Raw genomic sequence first — 24,355 nt, 5'->3', positions numbered from 1 at the left:
TGTGTATGTTTAATACTCTTAAAAACTGTTTATGAATCAAAGTAACAAAGCTATTCCTAGAAGGTTAATGCTCAAGCATAATTTTTCTAAATTCTAGCTACAACTGAGAAAAAATTACATTCAGATATCAAGGAAAGAAATTAAAGATTGAATACCATTGGGAAAGCATTGAAGTAATTGTAAATGAATTTATCTGCAATTAATTCCTCTTGATTGATGTGCTAAATGGAAACATGTAGCACATTAGAAACGTCTTGAATAAATCTTGGTAGTATTTGCTTCTGCTTCTTAAGAGAATGTGTACATGTTATGCTGTTGATTTGTTTGCAGCCATATATATTTAAACTGTAAACTTTGTCTGCTAACATCTCTGTGCACATATCACAAGAGTTGTTCTTTGCACCAGCACCAGGAAAAAGGGTGTGAGCTTTTGCTTCAATAGTTTTGACTCATTCCAAGAAACATTATTTTGTCAGCTCTGATTGCCAGAAAGTGTTGGCTCTGCTATTTAAAGCAGTTAGCAAGTTTTTTTCAAAATTGGTATGTAGTCAGTATCCTATATTATTTCAGCATGCCTTTTGTAGCCTGCTCATTTTCTTCAGAAAACATTCAAGGTACAGGTTTTCTTCCCTAACATGTCACCCAAACTCATTCTATGGTTTTATTTCCCATGTGGCAATTCTATGTCATTCATCATGGTAATCAGTCCAAGGGTGATGAAATTTGGGATTCAATTTTTCTCTTGGGGAAGTCCATAGGTTTTGCTTCAGATCAAAATTGTGAGCCTCCACGTGTCCTCTTGGTATAAACAGATAATCCCACAAAGCACCTGCATCTACTAAAAATACCTCATTGAAGCAATCAAGACAACAAATCCTTTGATAATGCAGTAAATATCCACGGCTGTCCCGTGGATATTTCCTTGCAGATGTTTCCTTTAGTACAGTCATTTGAAGGATTAAATGTAGTGGAGAAGTTTCTTTCATTCCTTTACTACTAGCCAAGGTGTCTATCCAAAATTACAAATGCTTCATTGAAAGGACTACATGTATAGGTATCTTAAGGGTACTTAAAAATCTTCTTAAGGACTTCCATATACCAAGAAATAATTTATTTTAATCAACTATCTGTCTTGAATGAAAGGAATTCCCATTCAATGAAAAAAACACCTCACATAATGATTTTGTGTTACCGCCATAATTCATGGGGTTTTTTCCATTGAAAAAAGGTATACATATTGGAATTCAAGGTGACATGTTTTTCTATCTTTCTGGTTCCTATTACCACTGATAACAGAATAACATACTGTTTCTTTGGGTTTGGTTTTGTTTGGTTAACAGAAGCACAAGAAATTACCCACAAAATCTAAAAAAGGAAGTTTAAATGTATTTTTTATAGGAGCGGATCTGTAATAAAAACAATAAAACCCAGTGTTTAAGCTTTATAGAAATAATTTAATGACCAGCTGCAGCAATAAACACCTTTCCGTTTTGATTGGGTCTTAACTCCTCCATCCAGTGATTAATTGCTCCATGAAAGACAAACACATTACATTATACCTGAAGTGTAACATCCTGTTTTAAAGATTCCACTAGTGCAGTTTAAATGTTTTTGATCCTGTTCAGACTTTAAAAGGATATTTTGAGGGTCTTCCATTTATTATTACTCGTTGCATATAATCATGACCAAGGCAATAACTGGCCAGTATTTTGTTTCTTGTATACAACTTTGGCCTTTCTTGTGTTTGTATTCCTCTTAGACAGAGAGTAATATTGTGGTGCCACAGCTCTTTGTTTTAAAACATCATGGAAACTAGAGGATGGAGAGTGCATTTTATTTAAATTGTGGGGAAAATTAGAACTTCTTAATAGTTATGTCACTGGTTCCTGTGCAGTATGGACCATCCACTATTATTAAACTCATACTCATTACAGATAACAAAACAACCACTAGCACAGTGATTTTAAAATATTTTGGATATAAGCTAGATTTAACTGATGATGTATGAAGGAAATAATGATAGTCAAATCTCAAATTTATCAACTCCCTTTTTTGCACAATTAGGCTTCCTTTCCTGAGAAAGCATGAAAAATGGACTGTGTGACACTAGCAGCAATAAATTTGGAGTGCATTTGCTACAGCAGAGGTTGTATCTATATCAGAAACAAGAACTGCATTTGGGTTTTTTTGGATGGCATTTCATTTCCCTTTGTGTTGTCACCTCCATTGAAGAGAGATATCTTGAATTCCTTTACAGAATCACAGGAGAGTTGATGTTGACAGGGACTTTTTAAGGTCTCTAGTCCAATCTCTGTGCTAAAGAAGGGTCATCTACAGTCAGTTTCCCTGCATAATGTCTTGGTGGACTTGAATATATCTATTGGGGGTGGCAGAGTCTGCATCCTGTTTCAATGCCCAGTCACTGTCACAGTAAAAATGTGTTTCTTGACATTCAGACAGCACTACCTCTTTCTACCTGTTGCCTCTTTTCTGTCTCTGGGCACTGCTGAAGAGAACCCATCATTCTTTTCTTTACACCCTTCCTTCAGGGATCTATATCCATTGATAACATTCACCCTGATATGACTTCTCTCCAGACTTAACAATTGCAGCACTTTCAATCTTTTCTCATCTGAGGGGCACTCCAGTCCTTTAATCATCAAAGTGGTCCTTTGGTGGACCTGGTCTTAAAATAGCTCCATATAAAATTTTATTTTATTTTATTTTATTTTATTTTATTTTATTTTATTTTATTTTGCACTAAGACATTTGTTCTGGGATGTGTCTTTAATGAAAAATCAGCACAATCTGTCAATTATTCCTTTAATGGTTCCTCTGATGAGACCATCCAGAGAAACAATAGATTCTTGAGTAGGAACGGGGTAGTGGCAAGTCTGGGGATCATTTTCTCCTTTTGATTTCCTAGTATGTTATCATAAAATGGCCTGGGTTGGAAGGGACCTTAAAGATCATCTAATTAAAACCCCTGCACAGTGCACAGGGATACCTTGCACTAGACCGGCTTGATCTGTGAGCTCCATCCAACCAGTCTTGAACACTTCCAGGGATGGGCCATCCACAACTTCTTTCGGCAACCTGTTTCAGTGCCTCAACCAACCTCACAGTAAAGAATTTTTTCCTCATATCTAACATAAACCTACTCTCAGTTTTAAGCCATTCTTCCTTGTTCTGTCACCATATACTGTTGTAAAAAGTCCTTCCCCATCTATTTTGTAGGTACTAGAAGGCAGCATTTAGATCACCCAGAAACTGCCTTATATTCTCCAGGCTAAATAAACCAAATTCTCTCAGCCTTTCTTCAAAGATGAGGTGCTCCAACCCTCTAATCATCATGGTGATCCTCCTATGTACTTGCTCCAACAGGTCAATGTCCTTCCTATTCTGAGGTCCCCAAAGCTGGACCCAGTACTCTGGGCAGAATTCTCTACCTCTCCCCTCTGCCCACGCTGCTTTGGAGGCAGCCCAGGGCACGTTTGTGTCTCTGGGCTGTGAGTGCCCATGGCTGGGTCATGTCCAGCCTCTCATCCAGCAGCACCCCCAGGGCCTTCTCCCCAGGGCTGCTCTCCATCTGTCCATCCCCCAGCCCGTGCTGGTACTGGGGTTGCCCCAACCCAGGCACAGCACGTTGCCCTGGTCTGGTTGAACTGCATGAGATTCCCATGGGCCCACTTGAGCTTGTCCAGGTCCCTCTGGATGGCATCTCATCCTTCAGGTGTGGCAACCGCACCACTCAGCTTGGTGTCTTTGGCAAATTTGCACTCAATCTTTTTGTTTGTCACAAATGAAGATAACAAGTAACACTGGTCCCAGTATAGACCCCTGATGGACACCACTTGTCACTGATGTCCATTGGGACTCTGGGCCATTGACCACGACCCTCTGCATGTGGCTGTTTCAAGTAAGGGACGTGTCAGTCGTTAATGCATGTTCCTTCGCTAAGCCAGTAGTCTGCTTGCTTTGCTGGGTTTTCGGATAGCCACTCCAGAGCCCAGAGTGAGTGAAACTTGAAGTATATGTTTATGAACTCAAAGAAATGAGGTGCTAATATTAAGATCCATAGTAGCTGGCCGACAGCATCCTGCTGGAAGCAAAGAGTACCAATGTTATAGGGTAAGATCTCTATAGAAATCTAGAGTTTAAGGGTAGTGCTTAGTAACCATCCAGTTAAAAGACAGATATAGTCACTTTGGCCACTGGGAGAAATAGGTTAGGTTGAGATAAATCTTTTTACTCATTTCATGTTCTAAAAGGAAAAAATTGACTAATCTAATTTAAATTGCAACTAGGTGAAATTAACCATGTTAAGGCTTGTGTAGTCCATAGTAAAAGTAAAGTAAAATTCAGATTCTTTATGCCTTGAGGTACAAGATTTTTAGAGCCAAAATCAATCATTAGTTTGAATAATATTTATCATTGGGCTTTAGAAATTGTTGTAAATTTATAGTTATTAGCACCTACTGACATAGGTATTTTAATTTGTCTGCTTTATCCACAAGAGCCAATTAGGGCCATACCAACATGAATTGAGGTGTTTAATTAGACTGTTCATTTAGGTATTCAAATAGGAAAACTTCAATCAAACATTTAAATGATGTTAAAGACAATGGGTTAAACTATTTCTTCTCATTCTCTAGTACTTGGTGACAAATCTGTCTGCATTTAAGTTGAGTATAATAGTGAACTACTCGGCTTTAGTACTCCTCAAGGGAATAGCTGTCAGATATTTAGCTACTTCTTAAAAGCATAAACTCCTTTTTGTTAAGAGCTGTTTATTGATTCCCATCACAAGTTCAACATTATTAGGGATTTCTAAAAAGGGGAGCAACCTGAAACTTTCAGTCTTCACACTGGAAAAGTGTAGTTTAAATATGCATACAAGAAAATGGAAAACAACCAAAAATACAATAAAAGTGATAAAAATTCAATAGAAAGATATTTGAAGACAAAAATAATTTAAAGTCAGTATATCAGGTAAAATTCTCGCAAACTTTCAATTTTTTGGTAGAGATTTGTTTAAATATTATTTAGATACAATATTCACACATGATTTGGTGGATAAAATATGAAAATATGGTATCTTTTTGAGGTGGTAAAGACAAATTTTATTTAAAACTTGTGCCTTCCATTACTTATGTAGTAGTTTGCATGTCTCTTTATTTCTATTTCTCTATTTTCTGTAGCGATCAAAGCAGTAACACCCATCTAAAGCTCTGTATGTGTGATCTTATATTATGAACTTTATAATCTGAATCCATGCAGTTAGAGATCAACAAGACATGCATGCGACAGCATGTATAGCAAGTGGGACTCTGTGTGTTTCATCCTCTAATCATCTAATTTAGCTTCTGGTGTTCTAGGTCTGAAAGTGTGTCTGTGCAGACAACATAATGGTCGGAGACCAATTCACTGAGTTTTGATATACATATGTATTAGAAGCACAAATGATTCTGCAAGATACATTATCCTCTGTCAAAGCAGGGTTAAAATAAGTTTTTCATGCTCAGTTTTCATCATGTTATGTGTTAGATCATAGACCTGTGGATTATATCTTATTTTTCAGACTTTTCCTTGAAGGTGTCCTGTTTCAGTCTGATTTTTTTATATCTTTCCCATTTCAACTGAGTTATAATATAAAAAATCAGATAGTTTCAAATTAACAAAAAACATGAGGCTTGTGTTCGAATTTCAACCATTACAGATAAGACCTAAGATTTAAGATATGTTTACATACACCATAAGTATTTTGATCCTTGTTATTATTCTTTCTTGGGTGCTAGTCATTTTTGTGCCTTATATATTTTGCACAGGGTATTAAGGGCAATATACTGTTCATAGAGTTTTTAAAGTTCAAGTATTTCAGTAGTTCTCAGTACTATAAACATCCCTGAACTTGTATCCATTGATTATTCCTGTGCAAAGTCATGGTGGAATCATCCATTTAATAGTATACTGTGAAAGCAGTGCAAAAACAGCTGTAGCTTTTGAACTGATATGGAAAAACTGCTAAAAATAAATGCTCATCACATCAAAAATTCTTTTAAGTAGTGCTCAGAGAAGTTGAAAATATAAATTCACCACAATCAATTTAGAGAGCTTTCAGGATAACTTCTATTTGTCCATTTTAATATCAGCTGCCACTCCTGTATAGTGTGACAGGAGTGCATGTGAGCCAGCTTGTTGCCTGTCCCCAAAGCAACTGGCCCAGTCCCCTGAAGCTTTCCTGGGAATCCTCAGGAAGCTAGGAGGAAAAAAAACAACCCACATAATCTTGCAGTTCCCAACTTCTGGGTAAGTAGGGGCAGAAAAACAACCCAACAAATGCCTGAAGATTTCTGACTTTGTCCAGGACTGTGGGTGTCCTTTTCCCTCCGCTGTTTATTTACGTTCAGTAAAACTCAAATGTAGCTTAGGAAGTGGGCCAGTTACTGCTGTATTGAAGAATATTATTAGTCCATCTGATGCTTTGGAGGCAGACAACCCCCTCTCCTCCTTCATTCCCTCCGTAATGCACCTGGCCAGTTGTGCAATGCTACCCAATGAACAGCTGCTAACAATGAGGAAATTGTGCTCGTAAGAAGTAGCACAGGATCTGATGGTTATTATCTGGGGAAAAATTGAAGCATTAGGGAGTTGTTTCTTGCCAGGATTTTTTTTTCTCCCCAATTGAAAAAGTTGACTCTGTGTTGAATTAAACACTTTTTATCTTCTCTGTTTATGACTTTGTGGAACTGGTTTCTTTAGAGTACTCCATTTCCCCATCATTTCCTCTTCCCCTTCTCCTTTTCCCTCTCCTGCTCCCTCCTCCATAATTCATCTGGGAGGATTAAGGATTTTACAACTGAAAAATATCTATGCATTGGGATAACTATTTATACTATGATGGGTAACTTTTCCTAGCAGTAATGTTTGTCTGCAGTTATGTTACCCATACATGTGTACAGGAGTATATAGATGAGAATTAGCATTTGGACAACATTTTACAGAGTGTGTGTATGTAGCAAGTACCTCATATAGCCTCTCAAGACATTCCCATTTACTGAATGTCCATCCTCAAACATCTTGTAGTACTTTCTAAAAAACTCAAAAAAACCCAAGAAACAAAAAAATCACAAGAAAACCCAACACAAGACAAAAATGGAGAGGCAAGACTTAGGCATTATTGAAGTTTAACTAATAGCATAAACAATTCCATCTGTGAAGTCAGTTCTTTGGGCTTGAGAAAATTAACAGAAACTTCTAAACCCTGGTGGTGGTCTAATTGGAGAAAGTCTGCCATTCTTCACAACCTGAATTAGGCATATGCCTCTGGAAGAGCAGTCGAAAGAATCAATATAAATAATGAAAATAATTTTCTTTGATATCTATGAAATTTGTACATTGAGTCATGTCTTCAGTCTGGTAGAGTCCTTTAAACAAATTCAATTCAGAGTAGCTAGGCAGGAGTTTGGGAATTAACTAGCAGTATTTTTACCACTCTATGTGAAAGTTGCTGGTTTTTTTCTTTAACAGCTTCAATTGATTTAGATGCTATCAAGGGACATATAGCAATCACTATGAATTTATAAACTCATTATTTTAGTACCTATTTCTCTGTACACCTTCCTGTTTAATATGAAAATGATACAATTGGAATACTCTGTCACAGTTTTATTTTTCATTCTGAAGTAATTCTTACCAACTGACTACACTTCTATACTGGCATAAAAAAGATAAAACTCTTTCTGGATTGGTAGTGTGTCTGTTATAATATAAACAAATGTGTATGCTGTTCGGTTTGGAAATATGCAAAAATCTTATATAATCTGTTATCTTATAAAGTGTGTTATAGCTGAAAGAGTTTTCAGGAATGGACAGAAAACAAGTGATCAGTAGCAAGCATGATTCATCATCTATTTAGCAATGGTCATGTTAAAAAAAAAAACCTTCTAGAATCATTTAAATACAACTCATTTTCTCGTGAGAAAATGAGACTATTTCATCTTGAAATAGTCTACAGACCCCATCCAAAAGAAAGCTGCAAAAAATCACAGTGAAATTGCATCTCTTCTCTGCTCTTTCTGTAATGAGAAAGAAAGGAAAGTACTTGTGATGTTCTGAAGCTAGTGGCTGAGGCGTCATTAAATGAACATTCAGCCTTTTCCTAATGATGTTGATGTTGTGCTTACAGACTGAATTTCAGTGAATTTGCTTGTTCTTCTGACTTGTGAACCTGAATGTAGCCAGTCCTGAAATAACTGTGAACACTTTACTTGGAAATTTGCACTGAATCTGACATTTTTAGTCATAATTCTGGCTGCTAGTTCACAATATCTGAAAGTGTTCCTTAAAAAAAAGCAGACTTCCTTGGAATACCTCCAGATGCCTTCAGAATTGGAATTTCTGATCAGATCAGCAGAATCCATGAATATCTTGCTGTGACCAAGGAAGCAAGAGAACCTGAAATCAAGCATCCCAAGCCTTTCTCTGTTGACGTGATTTAGGCCTGTCATAGGGAAAGCATTTGAAGCCTTGAGGAAGTTCTGGCTTACCACATAGCTGATGAAGAGTAATGAGACCATCTGGCCTTCATAATAACTGAAATTATCTCTGCCAGCTTCAGAGAAGACAACATTCCATCATTCCTACGCATGCCTAGCTAATTTTGGAGAAGTGTACATTCCATGCCAATGCCCACATAAATTGTACCTGTGCTTTTTCTTATCTCATGTTCTGTCTCTTTATTTTAGCAAGATTGCAGCGTACTTGATGGGAGCTCACTCTCTGTAGTATCTTGATTCTCTTAGAACATGTATACCATGAGATGAAAGAAATTGTCTAAGCTCCAGGTGAAATAACAAATGTCAACTTCTTATTGTTAATGTCACTTCTGCGTTTGACAGTGTATGCACAGCCTGTGCAAGGTACAAATACAATGTACATTCACTTTTCTAGGAGGTATAACATAGCATTTCAAAGGCTATACCCCACCTGAATATCTTTATTCTTCTTTATTATCCAGGACTTCCAAGAGCAGTTGAACTCGAGAAGTGTTGTTGTACAATTCAAGCTTGCAGTGGGACTTAAATGCAATGTATTTCCTTAAAATAGTATTTATTAATGCTAATATGTTTGAATTTTAATTATTTCAATATATGGAATTCCTGACTAGATTATTCCATTTGTTCTAATGGTGCATGCTTTGTGTAACTCCACTGAGATGGATAAAAATACTTAGGAATTCTTCAGTGAGAATCCAGTCTGCAAATAGCACTAGCTGCTGAAGTAAGTGCAGCTGTTATTTTTATCTGCATTCTGAGATAGATTAGATAGATTAGATAGATAGATAGATGGATAGATAGATAGATAGATAGATAGATAGATAGATAGATAGATAGATAGACAGACAGAGACATGCATACATACATACAGAGATTTGGGGTTTTTTTTCCCAACAATGTTTATTTGCTTAGCAAAAACTAGAAGAGGCTTTTTTTTTTTTTCTGTTACAGCAGACCAAAATACATTTTAGGAAAAAGGAAGAACGTTACTATGAAAGACTTTAGCAGAACAGATTTTTGGTTTTCCAAACAAACTGCTTAAAGATTTTTAGGCAGTTGTCAAGGTGTGACACGGTCAGCATCCATGCTGAAGGATTAATCTCAAGATTGTAATTCTGTGATAAATGTATGTCAATTTCCAAAGTTTCCTGCATGGAGAATGCAAATAATTTAGCCTTATCAAATAGCAGCTAGTCCTCATTTTGCATAAGTAATGATTTTTATGTTGATGTGGTTTTTTTTCAAACATGAATCATGATTTTATTTTGAGCATTCCCACCTTTATTATAGATATATAATATATATAATATAAATTTTTATACTCCATGGTTCATTCCTATTGCTCTTAAGATTCTGTACTAGCCTTTCTGATCTAATTTCCTCAAGGACTCTTGTTAAGTATGTATTAGGGTTGGGCAGACATATTTTATTGTGTCTTATAGCGGCACCTTTACATATGCAAACTCACAAGCCAATGTTACTCATGCAGTTAGACCCACTGAAGTAAAAAACATTTTTATGAATAGAGGCATGCTAAGGAACTCCCAAACATCCCAAGGTATGAAATTTAATCTTGTTAGCACAAATCTGGTTTGGGTCTTTATGAGAGAACCTGCACGCATCTGTCTAATCCCAGGGGTTTTTACATCATTTCTCTGAATTAAGTTAATATGATCCACACTTTCCCCCTTCCCCGTTTCTTTTGAATCATGGGAAAGTTTAATATTTTACTTGTGATGCATGTAAAAGATCAATCCACAGCAAGTCTTCTGAATGAAGTTTATTGTACAGTATACTTCAGAACAGGACTAATAATGATAAACAAGTAAATGTAAACAAAATACTACAAACAAATACATTCAGCCATCAGGAAAATAAACCTTTTCAAGTATCATTGGTAGAACAACCTGATGAGTTGGTATCTTCAAGAAATTGATGCTTTTCAAAAAGTGAGAAGAGCAAGTCAAACAGCCTGGGAACGTGATAGGACACACCATCCCTTATTTTCTTTGTCTTCCTGACTGTTATATCATTAAGAATTACTTTTAATACCAAGAAGTTTCAGAGTTTTAGCTGTGCAGTCTGTTGACTTCAGAATTACCCTAACAATGTATGTTTGGTTGTCATTTGTGCGTGTATTCAATGCCAGACTGCAAGGCTACAAAATTCATTTTGCAAGGAAACAGTTGAGATCCTTCCCAATGTGTACTGGGGCACCTCATACACAAGCAGCTGTCCAGGGGACCTCCCTGTCCCTTCTGTTTCCACTCCTGCCTTTGTCCATCTGATCTGGCTGAGGCCTGGAAACAAACTGAATTCTCCATGTGATGGGCAGCAGCAGAGGAGAGGTGCTAGATTAGATCTCCACAGGCCCTTTGGCACTGTCCCCAGTATCTGCCTGCTCCCTTTAGAGCTGCTCTGGTCCCAGGGTCACGATTTTAAAGGCTGTTGTGGGTAGTTGAGTAATGTGAATTGAATTCTACCCCTTGCTCTCCCTTTGTAGCATGATCATCAAGCTAAAAGCAATGAATAATTTAAATTCTTCTTAGAATCAATCTTTAAAATCATATTTCTCACTTCTCCCTGATACGTTCCTTCAAGAAAGAGAGCATAGGGAATTATACCTGAGAGGGCAAATTTAGATTTCTTCTTTCATTGCTTCCTACTTAGAAGTAAAAGCACAAACAATGACATTCTGTTAAATAGCTTGGAATGCTTTTGACACGTTTATTTCAAGCAAGACTGCAGAAGTAAAGCATCATGCAAATCATTCAACACTATGAATTTGTAACAAAATTCAGAATGACATCTTATTCTTCATAGGCTTCCTTTTTATAATTTTTTAGGATTCAGTATTGTGATATTTAAAAGACATTTAAATACACAGAGAAGCATTTGTTTTGGCATGAGAGGACAATAAAAATGGTAATATATTGGCAAATAGATGAATACTGAATTACATAGACACAGCAATTTGCCATTCAAAGGCATTAAGAATTTTAAAAATTAATCACAGAATCACAGAATAGATAAAGTCAGAAGGGACCACAGTTGGTCATCAGGTCCAACCTCCCTGCTTAAACGAGGTCATCCCAGATGACATGGCACAGAAATGTGTCCAGACCATTCTTGGATATCTCCAGTGAGGGAGACTCCACAACCTCCCTGGGCAATCTGTTCTAATGCTCAATCACATGCAAAGTAAAGAAATTCTTCCTGATGTTCAGCTGGAATTTCCTGTGCCTCAGTCTCTGCCTGTTGCCCCTTTTCCTGTTGCTTGGTACCATCACAAAGAGCCTGGCTTCATCCTCTTGACATCCTCCCATCAGGTACTTATGGACGTCCATGAGGTTCCCTTTTAGTTGTCTCTTTTCAAGGCTGAAAAGGCCCAGCTCCCTCATCCTGTCCTAATAAGATCCAGTCCCTTATTCATCTTCATTGCTCTCCATTGGACCTGCTCCAGGAGCTCCATGTCCCTCTTGTGCTGAAGAGGCCAGAAGTGGACACAGCACTCCAGATGTGGCTGTGTAGAGGGTCTGGCTGAGTAGAGGGGCAGGATCACCTCCACTGACCTGCTGGCAATGCTCTTCCCAATGCACCCCAGGAGACCATTGGCTGCCTTGGCCACAGGGGCTCACTGCAGGCTCATGGACAGCTTGGTGTTCACCAGGACCCACAGGTCCTTCTGCACAGAGCTGCTTTCCAGCAGTTTGGCCCCCAGCCTGCACTGGTGCAGGGGGTTATTCTTCCCCAGGCACAGGACTCTGCATTGCCTTTGCTGAATTCCAGGGAGAGAAGACAGTTAACCAGTAGATGCTCTATTGCTGAGTATTCAAATTGTAGCAGTCTATCTCTTCACATTGTAATATAGGTCTGAATTGCAAATTATACAGTCTTTAAAATAAAATTTGGTCTGCTTCAGCCTCTTAATTATCAGCTTATTTGTGTTCACATACTTTGTTAATGTATGGTCATCCCAAAGCTGTATACACAGAATAGTTTTAGAATTCAGTGTGTTCATCTTTCATGTTCTTTCATGTATGTATATATTTCAGTTATTGAATAATATTCTGTGATACTGGAAGTGCCTGCAACTATGGCAGCTTGAGGCTCTGCCCTTTATACTGTCTCTAACAGGCCACACACTGAAAACCCACTGTTGTATAAGTATGAGAATATAAAAAGCACCAAACATTTGTTTCCTGTTTTTTTAGGGGTCAAGTATATAAATGTAGCTACAGCCCTTTTTCCTGAGGTCAGTTAGTGGATAGTCTTTAGTGACTCCAAGAAATGGCTGCGGTTTTAAAAGATGAGTTTTAAATTGCTGGGAAAGATTTAGTATTGCACTCATGACTTACTCCATGAGGAACTATGCATGCAGAGGTTATTTGAGAAGTGTCAAACCTTAATGAATAATCCATGTATTAATTTTGAAGATAAGGTGCTCTCAGGCACAATTCTAAGGCATGAAGCATGTCAAAACAAGCTTCATTTATTTGCTGAGTGTCCAGAATCAGTGTTTAGAAGTGTGATTTCATTACTCTCTTGCTCATTGCGTGTTCTTGCAGTCCTTGACTGGGTAAAAATATCATTTAAGTAGCAAGATGTACAAACCTCAGGATATCATCAAAGCCTGGAGACCACCAAACATGTTCAAACAGGAAGAGTTTTACCATAGGTGAAATTTTGATGTTGCATCAGCTATAACACTCTTGAGGCCAACAGATACCATTTAAAAGTGCATTGGTATGTGACGCTTTGGGGAGTTGTCCTCTCTCTCAGTTATTTTCCAGTGTGATGTGACCATCTAGGGCTGTTCTCATATATTAATACTTGACATTTGAAGAAATAGCTTTTCTATCTGTATGAGTATTTACTAGATTTTCTTTTTCACATTACTTTGAGATTCATACCTGATCTTAATTCGGCAAGACATCTTAGGTGATTTTTTCAAACTAAGTTGCAAAATGTCTGTATGTTGGGTTTTTGCATTCTTACCCAGGGCACAGGTTATTCCTGTAACCATGTCTTTTGACAGAAAAACAACAGGAAGTCAGCCACTTGCTCATGTTGTGAGAAAAGAACACTTGTATCATCTCCCCTATTGCTGAAAGAAAGAAATCCTCTCTTGTTCCATGAAATTGGACTGCTTTTGCAACTTTAAGATTTACAAAATAAAGTGCCTCTGGAGTTTTTCACAGAGAAACAGTGATTTTGGTGGGATTTGAAAGGATGCAGCAAGCTGTCCAACTTTCACATGCCTTTGTCCTGTAAGTCAGAAAAACTTCTCTCCAAACATTGCATTAGCTTTACCAGATGAAGTCTTCATTGACCAACACTGCTAAAAGGGCAGCACTTGGGAATGATTCTCCTCTGTGTAAAAAGGCAGATGCTCAGTTCCATTTCGTTTTTTGTCAGAAAAGCCTTTTTTCTTTGACCATCTCTTTTGGTTCCATTCCTGAATGTATTTTTTTTTCCCAGCAATACTGCTTCCCTGTGGTTTCTCTGCTGAGTTTCTTTTCCACTTGATTTCAGGCTCCTAGTCTGCAGATTGATGATCCATAATGAAATGTCTTTGTGAATTGTCTAATGCCCTAGTTTTCTTTCACAAAAAAAAAAAAAAAAAAAAGAAAGAAAAAAAAGTAACTGGTCATATTACAAGTTGCAGTTTCATTGTATATTTTCCAGAAGCATTTTGATTGCTAAGAATGCAGCCAGGCAGTGAAATAGATGCAAGATGAAAACTTTAGGAGTGAGTGGAGATGTGTAAAGTGATCCATGAGATCAATACCACCTATTACCTGCTTTGCTGCTCTCTGTGTATTAGTGCCTGTGGCAGTGCTCTCGCTGGTCTGATTCAATGACATTTCCCTGATTTTGGTCCCATCTTCCAAGACTGGTGGGTCCTGCTCCTTGCCCTCTCTCTGAAATAGTAATTGCTTTTCTTGTGTACACCACTAGCATACATGAACTATTAGCTTTTTCTTGTTTAAAGCAGTGGTGGCCATTCTTGCTCTGAAATGACATTTCAGTGTGCTCCTTCTGCTCTTTTCAGTCTGCTTGAAATGTTTTGTGTGTCTTGCATGAAGTCAAACAATTCTTTTGATACTTGACGCCACAGATTGCTGACAGCCCAGTTCCCCTTTATTTCTGATGCAGTGTAACACTATCCTGCTCAAAAAAAAATCTATTTAAAATAACATGATCCAGGAATTTAGCACGAATCCTGCAATTCATGGCCATGCTAAGCAGTATTCTGTTTCACAAGTGGTCCCTTTGAAGTCAGTTTAGTTACACATGCTTACATCATGTCTGAACTCGGTCACTGTGTTTACAACATGCGTATTTGATATTGCACAGTGGGTGTACATAACTTAAAAAATAATAAAACTTTTATTACTTTGAGTAGTGTGTACATTAAAGAACAGATTTTCATTCGCATCAAGGCTCTTTGTGCTCCTTTGGCTATGCAAAAGGCCTTAAAACTAGCATAAATTCCATTAAAGACCAGTTGAAAAATCCCTTTTCACAGCCAATGCTGTGTAAAATGGTGCTGCATGTAAACCAAAATGGAGCCCTTCCCAAAGGAGATTTTATAATTTCAAGGCAATATTTTCACTTTTTTTGTTCTATTTTCCTGTAATAAAGATGCAATAGAATTAATCACTGCGACTTTTCTTTTCCTTAATTTTAATGTACCCTGTTGTAGTAAACCTTCCATTATTCGGAGTTGACCTTTTTATCCTTGTGAGTTTCAATCAAATGTTTGCACTTTTTCTATTTACCTGCAAGCAATGTCCATATAAACAATAAAAAGACTGCTTATTTCTTGAATTATCTCAAAGAAAGAAAACCAAAAAGCATTAAACCAAGAACATAATGCTAATGGGAATCTGTGTTTTTAAAATTTTGGTTTTTGTTTCTGATTCCCAGCTTGGGAAAGGAAGGAAATGCATAAAACCATATTTTTGAAGAACATTGAGGTAGATTTTTATGTCTACACCTTCTGAAATCTATGCTTTGTTTTTAAGCTCCTGTTCTGGTCCATAAGCATAAAATAAGCATTTAAGCAGCTAAAAATGATCTACTGAAGCTTCAGGAATCTGGGAAGTCTGTGTTGATGGGCCAAAGCTCAATAAGGTGAAGGGCCTTGGGTCACAACAATCTCTTGTGGAGCTCAGGCTGGAAGAAGAGTGACTGGAAAAGCTTCCCAGTGGAAAAGGACCAGCTTGTGCTGGCTCTCAGCAGCTGTGCCCAGGTGCCCAAGAAGGCTCATGGCATCCTGACCTATATCAAGAATGGTATGACCAACAGGACCAGGAAAGCGATTGTCCCCCTGTACACAGCAGTGGTGGGGCTGCACCTCAAATCCTGTGTTCAGTTTTGGGCCCCTCATTGCAAGAAAGACATGGAGGTGCCAGAGAAAGCCCAGAGAATGGCAATGGGTCTGGGGAAAGGTCTGAAACACAAGTGTCATGAGGAGTGGCTGAGGGAGCCTGGAGAAAAGGAGACTGGAGGAGTACCTTATCACTCCCTACAACTATCTGAAAGGAGGTTGTAGTGAGGTGGGGATCAACTTCTTCTCCCAGGTAGCAAGTGCCAGGATGAGAGGAAATGGTCTTGAATTGAACCAGGGAAGGTTTGGATTGGATATTAGAATTTATTTCTTTACTAAATGGATGTCCAGGCATTTGAACCAGCTTCCCAGATAAGTGGTGGAAATGCTGTCCCTGGAAGTGTTCAAAAAACATGTGGATGTGGTACTTGGGGATATGATTTAGTGGTGAACCTGATGGTTCTGGAATTATCATTGGATTCAGTGGTCTTAGAGGTCTTTTCAAACCTTAACAATTCTATGATTCCGCTTCTACAGAAAAAATAATAAATAACTAGAAGTAGTGTAAGTGTAGTAGTTGTTACCTGGTAAAGAGATATTGCCTCTTGAAGATGACATTTTATTTAAAGCACTAGACAAGAGCTTGTGGTATTTCTTGACTGCAGCACATTCATTGTTTGACTCTTGGTAATTCACTTAGGTTCTGTTCATCTATCTGTCTGTCAGCCTGCCTGTCCACTTGTCTGTTAATCCCTCTGCCTTGTAGAGGTGGTGTAAAGGTAATGACACTTATGCTTTGTGTACAGGATTCTACCTAATACCTGTAGGGAATTTGCTAGAGTGGGAAGAAATGCTTTATGTTACTGTCAGTATTCCCTGAGTTTTCATGTTATTCTCCCCACCAGAGAAAGACAAAATGGCTGTTGAAAATCATAAGGGAGAAGCCCTGGATGTGAAACCAGTATATATCAGTACAACCATGTTAGAAGATAATTTAATAAGGAGATTTCCTTCATTGACATAGAATATTTGGTTTCTGCTGTACAGAATGTTTACCAATACACAGCTAGTTTACAGCTTTCTATATGGTTCCTGAATACATCCTTCTCATCTTCCTTTTTCTTTTTTAACTAGGAAAATGGGCAGTGTATTGGAATTTTTTCTTTATGTGCTGTAGGCTACACTTAAACATTGAGGTCTCAGTAATTTATGTTTTTAATGGATAGGGGTTTTTCCTTTTGGGTCATTTTCACAGAGAAAGCTAGGTTGTCCAAACATATTCTGAAATACATTGGGGGATTATGGTTTCAACACATGCATGCCTAGGGCCAAAGTATGAGTAACACGAAATTTTTTGTTCCATTCCATGAACAAACCACTGTTTTGTGGTGTAATACAAAACATATCTAAGCAGTTTAGATCACTATCAGGCATTACAGCTTTAGGTTTTCTATTTATGTGACTACCCAAAGCTCATTAGAAGCTCATTTTGTAGCTCTAGGGAAGTAAGAATAAAAAGCAGTGAAAAATAGTACATTGTATTCTGTTCTAATTATACTCTATTTACTGTACTTACTAATATATATCAAGTGTATAATTTTATAGTTGCTGAGCCCAACTTCCAAAACTTGTGAAGTCCAAGATTGTTCATAAAACTGTTGTGCATGCAGCTTAACTGTGCAATTTTGATTGGACAAACTAGCTTTTTGTGCATGCAGGCAGACTGTAAGTTGCTGGTGTTTTAGTGTAGTATGAATGTCCTTGAAGTGCAGTATTCTCCAGTTCCTCCTCTTCACCTGCTCTTAGGCCCACAAGAAAGTTGGTGGTTGCCAGGCCCAAAGGGATTACCAGGAGGAGACAGGTCTGAAACACCAGAAAACATTTGCAAATATAAGAGCTTAGTTTCTGGGTGTGGATTTTCACTTTTCAGCTCTGCACTCTGACTGCTGGTGTGAGCCTCTATAAAAATCACACCAGTGCTCTCCTTGGTCATGCAGGCAGAGGTTTCACATCTCCATCAGATTAAGCTGGTGCAGATGGGAAGAATCTGATGTATTGACATAAGGTATTAATGTATGAGAACGTGATAGACAGTAGATCAAGGAAGGGGGGCAGGAATCTCCTTTTAAAGGGACAGTTTTTTAATTGATTCTTACTGTATGGTCAATTTTTTCTTTTAAGCTACAGCTCTGTACTCCCTCTGGCATATTAGTCTCACCTTTTAATGAAATGATAAATGCAGAATATGGCACAGACAATTACTAAAGATTTCCCAGTTAAGGGCAGAGAGAGGGAAAAAGAAATCATTAGCCAACAGAAAAAAACAAGGTTTTGGGCAACCTAGTTAAAACCCAATTATAATCATCATGCTGTTGCCCCTTACCTGGAATGACTTTTTTGTAATAAAAGAAGAAGCTGCATAAACCCAACCAAAAATGAGGTTTTAATTTTTTTTTTTTTTTTTTGTAATGTGAAATGAGCCATTTCCCCAATAACAAAAAGCTTATCTCTGTGTGCATTAGTGGATTAGAAGCACACTTCACAGGTGATGTAATGCACAGGTCTGAAGTACACTCAAGGCATACACTGAATCCTAGTGAGGCCACTCAGTCATGTATATTATAAGAGCATATTTAACAATGTTCTAGGTTACATAACACAGTTTAAAGTAAGACATGTAAGCTTGTTGTTCTAACAGAACATATGTTTTTGAAGAAAAGCTGTGCATGAAAATGTTCCCTAAAATTCAGATAGAAGAATCCTTTCTTCATGCTCTCAGTGTAACATATTGCAGCAATAAAAGGAAAGGACCATGATGTAGACTGAAAAAAAATATGCCTGCTACAAAAAAATAAATGTTGGTTTATTAGTCTGTCTTCTAGTGTATTTCAGTGCCCATACACCCACATATAGTAAGAAGATATCATTAAATTAAACCACAGATATTTGTCCCCAGATTAAGGTCACTTTCACTTCTAGGCTCTCTTTTATTTTAATTAATGAGTGAAAGCTCTGTTTTTCTTCATCTTTAGCCTTCTTTCAGGCTTGCTGTTATGCACCTTGTTATAAATTCCTTGGCTTCCAATCAGGGTTTTATGAGCATGGAGGTTTGTATTTAAAAATAAAGATGCTGAACACCCATATGTTTTGAGGTACAATTCCTTTCCTCAGAGGGTATGTAAAACATAAAACAAAAAAGCCTATTTTATTATGGAAATCTGAAAACAATCAATGAGCCTCTTGTTCAAAGTAACACCAGGTTTGCTTTAATTTTCAACAAATTCAATTTTCTTTAAAGTGCCGTTTATATGCCCACATTGAATTATAATAGTTAGTAGTAATTTATTGGGGATATTATTCCAGGAATTTTTCTATCTTCTGCCTTTGACCCTAGGGATGTGATAGTGGGATATAAAGAATGCATGGTGTAGTATGACACAATATATAGTGCAGGAGAAAGCATTACAGCAGAAAGTTTGTTTAGAAGAGACACACTGATTGCGTTATTTCAAGTTAAACAGACAAAATCATTTCCATAGTGTTTTTAAACCATAAAGCTACTATCTACCATTGATTTTTTTCCTTTTTTCCCCCCATTAAACTGTCTTCACATCCAATGTGTTTTCTTGCATGATTCTAGAAGAGAGTCATTGTAGCACAAAAATTAAGCAATGTTTGTTCCAATTCAAAGCTAGTGGTAACAAATAGAAAGTGTCTGCTGTGGGTTCTAGATGAAAGCAAGAATATTGTTTTCCTCTAGTTTCTCTGTATAAACTAAGAGAATCTTGAACCCTTTTAATCTTTTCAATAGAGCCTTGCCATTATTTTCTTGCAAACTTTCAGTTTAAATATTGCAAGATACTGTTCAGGTTTGCACAGAAAAAGAATCCACCAATAGCAATTTCTAAGACTATTAGTTTGAAAAGGTTTTATTGGGGCTTTACTTTCTCTATTTTCTCTTCTTTTTTGGGTTTGTTTTTTGTTTTGGTAGTTGCCTCTTGTTGTATGAGCTATGATTTAGAACCACAGGGAAACTGATATCTGCAAACCCTTTTGCATGCTTTATGTCTGGCATCAGGACTTTTCGCCTTGTCTTTGCAGTAAGTCTCAAGAGACCACTGTAATGAGGAAATAATGTATCTTCCTTCCCCAGCCTTCTTCACGTGACTGGAATTGAGGCTGCTCAGTTCTGTGAAGCTGAAATCTCTTCCTTTGAGTTAATCTTGGTCCTTATGTAAGTAAGACTGACCAGGCAGAGCTATTTTTGCTCTTGTTTGCGGGATTTCTTTGCTTCTGATGATAGATTGCATTGATATTTGATGAACATGTTACTAAAAACAAGAGAGAGAGATCTGTTATTTGAGATCTGAGAAATATTTTTAAAATGCTGAAATTAACAAATTGTAAGATTTATACTAAAATGTCCCCTAGCCTCATTCAGGGAATAATATATAGTGTTGATGGCCCTTATTCCCTCCCTTCAAAGCACTGTCGTAGAAAAGGCCACAAGCCCTGGGAGATCAGATTCTGTTTTCTGTGGCCTCACAAGGATTTGACTATTCAATTTCTCTTTTGTCTCTCCTCATCTAGGAGACCCTTTGCCTAACCTTTACCTTTGTGCATGTAAGACTTGCCATTTTTGATAGCCAGAAACAGTAGTGCCAGTGCGGCTGATTTAGCAGTGTCATTTCTGCAAGGCCACCCAAAAGGCCAGTGAGCTGGCTGTCTGCCTGGAGTCAGGTGTGCTCTGCTTGTAGAGGTGCTCTTCTTATACTGCTGCCACCTTTCCAGGAGCACATCATCACTCCTGCACTGTTTTGGTGATATAGCATGTTTACAGATTGCTGGAGCAGCAGCACTCTTTGACAATGTGTTACTGCAGTACATTGTGAAAGACAGCTATTTTTGGTGTGTTTTACTCCAAGGGTGCTTTCATCTCAAGTAGTGGAAATGTTAAGACAAATAAAACTGCATCTTTCAGATTGACCCATAAATGACAGAAGTGTGAAGGTGCAACATCTGAGTCACAGAGGGCCTTGTGGCAACTCTGTCTCTAGTGGGATTTTTCATGTAGCACTCTCATATCCTCCAGAATCCCTGAGCAACAGTAATTTGCATTGTTTCTTGTTTTACAGTATAACTAAAAAATCACTGTTTAGTGAGAAGTATTCTTGTTTTGTTTTAATCATTAGGTGGCTTCTGAGTTGTGGGCAGAAGCGGGCATGAAAACAAAGGGCGTCTGAGCTCCGAAAACTGGGAGCATGGTAGGAAAGAATAGCACTTTGGCACAGCACATTGGTGGTACAGGATAGCATTTTATGTAACAGGATACAGACCACAGGGCAGGCAATTGGCACCGCGGGAGAGCAGAGCACTTTATGTAACAGGAGAAATAATCAGCATGTGGCTGGCATCACGGCTTAGTAACACATACAATGAGATGGGGAACAATTACATTCTTTCTCTCTTTCTCTCTCTCTCTGTCTCCCTGCCCCAGAGGTTACTGAGGGGAAATCCCTTCTTCCCTCTCTGAAGAAGTATGTGATATTAGATGTATTTACTGGGGGAAGACAGGGATCCAATTCAATTGTGCTGAGCTTTTTATTTGTCTTAATTTAGTTTTTAAAAACATGCCCTTTGCTCACTTGCTACTGTTGGGGGGACAGACTAAACAATTGAAAGCTTTTCTAAGAAAAAGAGTAACTTTTTAATCACTGCAGTGAGCAGTAATTTTTGGCAACACTATTATACTACCAAGAGGCAATTTTAATAAAACAGTCCAGTGTTTCAGATGCTCCTGAAGTAGTAGCAGTTTTAAGGAAATATGAGGATATATTTCTTTCACTGCTTCTCTTTTTAAACCTTTAAAAGAAAACCACAGTGCCCCTTTGGTGCCTCTTAAGTGGGCACAACTGTTGATTTAGAAGAAAGACGAACTGGTCTTTATGGTTAAGCATTTCAGTCCAACACCCTCTTTTAAAAAGCTAAGTACTTTAAGGTTTTGTTTAAGGTTGCTCACTCAAATCCAGAGGGACTGTAAAACGTTGGCTGTGGAAAGCCAATCTCCTCACACCAAAGTTTCTTTGGTAGGACTCCAGGAAGGCTTTGGGGCATCCTGATTTCTGTCTACTCTTTGGCTTATAGTATTTCCTCCTTGTCTACTGAATAGATGAACTATTTTCACTTGCTTATGAACAAATGGCCTGATGAATGTTTTGCAATGGTTTTTACATTGGTGTAAACTCATGTGTGCCAGTGTCAGGGAAAGCAGAGTGAGTTACACTGCAATATCCATCATTTCTTATCAAACTAATTATCTGTTGCATTGGATATCATGTTCTGATGGAGTCTCACAATTCAGTATGCCAGAACCTTTCAGATTAAGTTGCACCCTGTGTAGTATTGAAGATTGAAGGGGTAGGGTAGAAACAGAGAATAATTTGGAGTAGTAGTACTTTGATAGCTGTCACTTGCTTACCTTTTGGAACACATGATTGTATACCTCATTTCCAAAATCTGGAACGTGTGCAATTTTACATAGGCAGATACTTAAACATGTGCATTTCTAAACTTACAACTGATCATAAAATTGAGGGATTCCTGTAATTACAGCAGTAAGAGTATTGCTTAAAATATGTAAGTATATAGTGCAATGTTCAGTAATTCACAGAATTCCTGAATTGCAGAATGGCTAAGGCCAGAAGGATGTCATGTAGACCAACCTCCCTGCTCAAGCAAATATCTAATGATGCTAGGGAAAGAAATGTATGAATGCCTGCTTGCAGCATTGTTCCTACTATTCACTGTAAAAATGTATGCAAAAAAGTATTACAGTCAAAATTTAAATCAGTAAAAGTGACTCATGTAAGTTTGTATTACATGCATTTAATACAGTACTAATACACTGATGTAGCTGAAATCAGTCTTCAGATGGACTCAAATGTGGGCAAGTGTAACAAGTACATGTGCTTAGAGATTGGTAACCACACCTCATTCTGGGTAGAAGGCAACATCTCCTCAAGTCAGTGTGAAGATTACTATAACATGAACAAAATGTAGATTGTACTCTGGGACTGAAATCCTTTCTCTTACCCTTCATTGCAATCCATTTTTTGTCTCTGTGCCTACAAATGTCCTCCAAACACAGTATGTATACATGCATATAATTTACCACACACAACTGACATGTTCATTTCAAAGTTCTTTGTCAAAAAGTAACCCTCATATGAGGAGGCTCATTACCTTTTAAAGGTTACATTAATGAAAAAAAAAACCAACCTTATTCTTAATGGCATTTATTCAGCTGACATTTTGAAAAAACTTGACAGTAAAACCTTTTCCTATTCATAATAAGGTCTGGTTTAGCCTCCTCAAAAATTGATGTACAGATCACGTCATTGGCCTAATAGGTGAGCTATCATGGTTTTAAATCCAACTATCTTTCTTGAAATATTCACCAGAGACAGAAAAAGTAGGGAAAATATATAAGTTTATTACAGTTCAGTTACTCATGGCAATATCCCATCTGTTCCTTTACTGAGAAAGGAAATTCCAACTCCTGCTTTAGGCTTCTGTCAGAGGTCTGATTAGGAAGAGGGTCACAGAGAACAGAACCATTGTAGCAGAATGTGTTTGCATCAAGGATTTGTTCTGGTTTTTTGCAAGCTACACAAGATTTGCTTCTTCTTCAGTCCAGAACATTCTAAATTAATAGCTTTTCAATATGAAATAGCAGTAGACCAGAATAGACTGTTCATTCACAGTTTTCAATAATATAGCTCTCCATCCCATAAACCTTGCTTCCATCTTGCTTTTCCTTTCCTTATTTTAGTTTTCTACACAGATTTAATATATCAGCTAATGCATAGAAATTTATAGCTATTGAAGTGCAATAAAGGTGATCTTTCATATATTTTTTTTAAGGAAAACAAAACCCTTGAGGTTTCAGGCAAGGTCAGGTTCCCTTTTACATGGTGCAGAATGCCATGTCATTAGATGTATAGCTCCAAGGACCCTGGTGCTGGTTCAGAAATGAAATCATTCCAGGATGAAGGAGCGAAACTGAAGCTTAAAAGAACAGTGATCAAGAGAGATTTTTCTTTAAAGACCTAGTGAATTTTGTCTTTGAATTGGATGTGTTGTTGAAGTGTAACTGAAAATTTTTCCAGTTGCTCAGTTGTGTAGGAGATTACAACTTCATAAATTACAAGCAAAATATTTTTACATGAAAAGGTATTTTTTTCAAGTTCCTTTAAAGTTAGTTTGTGTTACATTTTATTTTCAACTGTGTCAATAGTATGGATCTTACCCAAAAATTAAAATAAATGTATTAAAGCAATTTATTAAATTTATTTTTATTATGATAAATATTTACAAGTAAAGGCAGTTCTTTTTCTTTTCTTGAAAAACTATTAGAAAACAGGATCTAATGGCAAACAATGTATTCTTCTATTGCTTCTTA

The 24,355-nt window shown here is 37.4% G+C and overlaps 1 protein-coding gene across 8 annotated transcripts in view; it reads left to right on the top strand.

The window, feature by feature from the left end:
• Window positions 1–24,355, top strand: part of SUGCT (succinyl-CoA:glutarate-CoA transferase) — a 309,001-nt gene that overhangs the window by 173,609 nt on the left and 111,037 nt on the right. The window contains exon 13 of one of the 8 annotated variants that reach the window (XR_003380359.2): window positions 20,048–20,128. The exons of the other annotated variants lie outside the window; for them this stretch is intronic. The gene's annotated coding sequence lies outside the window, so the exon portion shown is untranslated. The remainder of the gene's footprint in view (window positions 1–20,047; window positions 20,129–24,355) is intronic. 8 annotated transcript variants of the gene reach the window in all.

Source organism: Zonotrichia albicollis, chromosome 1, assembly GCF_047830755.1.
Source record: "Zonotrichia albicollis isolate bZonAlb1 chromosome 1, bZonAlb1.hap1, whole genome shotgun sequence".
NCBI lineage: Eukaryota > Metazoa > Chordata > Aves > Passeriformes > Passerellidae > Zonotrichia > Zonotrichia albicollis.
Note: the sequence above shows the minus strand (reverse complement) of the source record. Positions and strands in the feature narration are given on the sequence as shown.